A 3,685-nucleotide genomic window follows, 5' to 3' on the forward strand; every position below is an offset into this window, starting at 1 on the left:
CATCCACCAGTACTGTCCATCAACAGATACCCAGGAAGGAGTAAGAACAGGGCAAATGCACATGATATCCCCCCCCAGATCTCTTCCAGCCCTAAAAATGTCGCTTACCTTTTGACTGTTTTAAGTTCAGGGGATTTCCTCAGCTGGCTGTAGTTTACCTGTTCAGCAACCCATAATAAAGCTCTATTCCAAATGCCTACGTTCCTTGTGGCAGGCCCTTCTAGACTGCCTGAGATAAGAGTGCCGGTGGTCCACCAAGGAGAGAGGTGATGGGAAACACCAAGTCCTCTGCAGGGAGAGTTATAGTTCCAAAAGCAAATACAACTGGTCTGTCTTGCTCGATGGGACTAAGGCCATCTGCTAGGGCACATCTCTCATGGTGCTAAAACCTCTTCTCCCAGCTGCCTCAGCAGAAATAGATTCATTATGTGCAAACCACCTCTTGGGAATGGTTCCTGCCCCCTGCTGTCCCCTGAACTGTGTCTGGACATTGCCTGGTCCCCTGGTATCCCCTGAACTGTGTCTGGACATTGCCTGGGAGAGCACGAGCTGGCACGTTTAAGCAGTGTGCAGGAGCACTGGGCACTGCTCAAGCCCAAGCACTGGCCTCATTTAGATTTCCAGCACACTTGTTAAACCATGAGTCTAGCACCAGGTCAAAATATTGTTTAGCAGGACTGCTTGAACGCTAAGCCTGTGCCATCCCACTGCTCTCTGACTCACGATCTGTGCGTCTGGTATCTGATTTGCTTCTGCCCTTAGGGCTCAAGGCTGCATTTCTCCAGTGTGGTAGATGAGGTCAGAGCAGTTCAGCGTAGTCACAGTGTGTAAGTTGTTCTTAAACCTGAGGGCAATGCCTGGGATGTACATACACAACTGCCTGAGGTCTGATTTCATAACAAAATGAGGCCCCAGACATATACCAAATTTGATATAATTTAATCCTGCGCATGGACCACGCATGGCTCTGACGTAGTCTCATCCAGCTTGGGGAAGAGGAAGCTCATTCCCAATTGAGATGTAGACATAGACAGTAGGAGTAAAGGGTCAAAAGGAAGGCATTTTCTACTTGGTGCATCCTTGAGCCAGAGGATCCTGCCTGAGTACGTCAGGTCTGCAAAGGGCGGTGATGGGTGAGAACTGTTATATTTCCTGAGCCATGCAGGAGGGCAATGCATGTTCTGGCCCCACCTGCTAGTGGGTGGTGGCTGTTGATAGAGGCATTTGCCCAGCAGGACCCATGGTATCTCTTCAAGGCTTAAGCAGGTCATGATGTGATTGACTTACGGCAAGTCGTTATTCACATCCTAATTAGGGAAGTCATCTCCTGGAAGTGCTGCAAGATCTGATCGTGTTACATCCAGAGATTAAAGAGCACTACCAGAATGAAGGGGAGAAAAAAGAGATCTCTGCCCTATTATGGAGGAAAGACTGGATGAGTATTGGGGTTGATCCTTGAGAAATCAATAGTCAAAGGTTCACTCCTTCTCACTTTTTTTTTTGGACAACTGGTAATTCAGGTCTTGCCTCTGTTGTTTGCCACAGATCAGGAATTAATCGGAAAGGAATGGAGAACAAAACACAGTTAGTCAGTTGTAGAACTCTTTGGGGTGCCCACACATTGAATACTATCATTCATAGAGGTCAGTGTAAGAGTAGAAAAGGTTCAGGTAGAAAGCTTCATCAGAGATCTGGAGCTGTTTCCCTGTGAGCAACAGGTAGACACACCGGAACTCTTCAGTCTGGAAAAAGACAAACTTTAGGGAGAGGAATTGCTTCAAGGTCAGTTGTGATTCCGGCTAAAATTAACTCTTTTTGACAGGGTATTGTTCCTTTTCCCAAATCACAGTTTTGATTTCCTGCATGGCCCCATACACCAGTGGGTCAACATTACTACCTCTTTATGGGGCACTCCATGACATAGGATTAGGAACAGGCAGTTGAAGGTTGAGGGAACAAAAAACCCCTTTATATCACTATTTTTACTGAAGCCCTTGAATTGTAAAACTATGTCCCTGTTTCATAGACTCAGAATGGTTGAGGTTGGAAGGGACCTCTGGAGGTCATCCGGTCCAACCCCCTGCTCAAGCAGAGCCACCTACAGTCAGTTGCCCAGGACCGTGTCCAGGCAGCTTTTGAATATCTGCAAGGATGAAGACTCCACCACCTCTCTGGGCAACCTGTGACAGTGCTCAGTCACTCGGACAGTAAAAAGTATTTCCTGATGTTCAGAGGGAACCTCCTGCGTTGCATTTTGTGCTCATTGCCTCTTGTCCTGTCATTGGCGACCACTGAAAAGAGCCTAGCTCTGCCCTCTTTGCACCCTCCCTTCAGGTATTCACATACATTGATAGGATACCCTCTGATACTTTTCTTCTCCAGGCTGAACAACTCTCTCAGCCTTTCCTCAGAGGAGAGATGCTCCAGTCCCTTCACCATCTTCATGGCCCTTTGCTGGACTCTCTTCAGTAGCTCCATATCTCTCTTGTACTAAAGAGCCCAGCACGGGGCACGTAAAACTAAAGGAAAACACTGCTGAAGCCCGGGCTTGAACCAGGGACCTTTAGATCTTCAGTCTAACGCTCTCCCAGCTGAGCTACTTCAGCTCTGCTGCAGCACTAATTTTCACAAAACCTGTTGGAATATAATTATCTTTCAGACCTTTACTGTTCACACTGGCTTGGTGGGCATTTGACTCTTGTCCTGTCACTGGAGACCACTGAGAAAAGCCTGATTCCATCTTCTTTATACCCTCTCTTCACATACTTATACATATTGATGAGATCGCCCTAAGTCGTCTCCTCTCCAGGCGTTCCACGGGATGTTGTGCGTGGCTGAACTACAAAGAAGCAATGAGAGACACGCAGAAAGCGAGTTTCATCAGAAAGTGTTACACACAGGTTGCCCTAAAGCCTTTCTTCTTCCCCAGTTTGAGAAGTCTTTAATCTACAGATTGCTAGGAGCTGGGAGAATACAGCAGAGGCACTATTCTGTGATTTTTTTCTTGACATTGTAGTTGTTTCCCCTGAGTTCACTACTGTCCCAGCCTCCCTTCTTAGTCTACTATGCAGAAGCAGTGCCCCTACAAATAAAACAGCCAGGGACTAGTGATGCCCAGAGTTGGAAAACCCCTAAAGCCTTGGGAGTTTGACCTGCCTGTTGTCCTGCAGGCAACTGAACCATGCCTTTCATCTCAAATACAATCCCACCACAAGAACTCCATTCAGGTTGCCTAAATATACACATTCAGCACTATTTTTGATACCTTAGGCTATCCCAGCTGTCCCACAGCTCCTACTCCAGAGGACTATAGTCTTTCTTCATGACCCATCTCACATCTTTCAGCCCTTTGATGATGGCTTGAATGCTCTTGGGCCTCTTAAAAAGCACCGGTCACCTAGGAACATAAAATGTGCCCTTCTAGGTCAGATTAATGGTCCACCTAGTCCAGTTCTCTGTCTCTGAAAATGGCACAGGGAGATGCTCCATAGGAGATCACGTGAGTGTGGCTGCAGACCATTTTTCTTGAGCCATATTCAAGAAGCTGGAACGAACATCTCCACCTGGTTGTTCAGTGTCTGTCTCTGGATCTATCACCAATGCTTAAGCCTATGTTTAAACATCTGGCCCAAACATCAACTATCAGAGACCAATAAGGTGAACAATTATCAAAGACTGTTGAATG

General features: G+C 46.8%; 1 non-coding gene across 1 annotated transcript; it reads right to left on the minus strand.

Moving 5' to 3' along the window:
* Positions 1-2,533: 2,533 nt before the first annotated feature.
* On the minus strand, positions 2,534-2,606 carry TRNAF-GAA. The gene has a single exon. It is a non-coding gene; the product is annotated as a tRNA-Phe (tRNA).
* Positions 2,607-3,685: the final 1,079 nt, after the last annotated feature.

This window comes from Fulmarus glacialis, unplaced genomic scaffold, assembly GCF_000690835.1.
Source record: "Fulmarus glacialis isolate BGI_N327 unplaced genomic scaffold, ASM69083v1 scaffold1157, whole genome shotgun sequence".
Lineage (NCBI taxonomy): Eukaryota > Metazoa > Chordata > Aves > Procellariiformes > Procellariidae > Fulmarus > Fulmarus glacialis.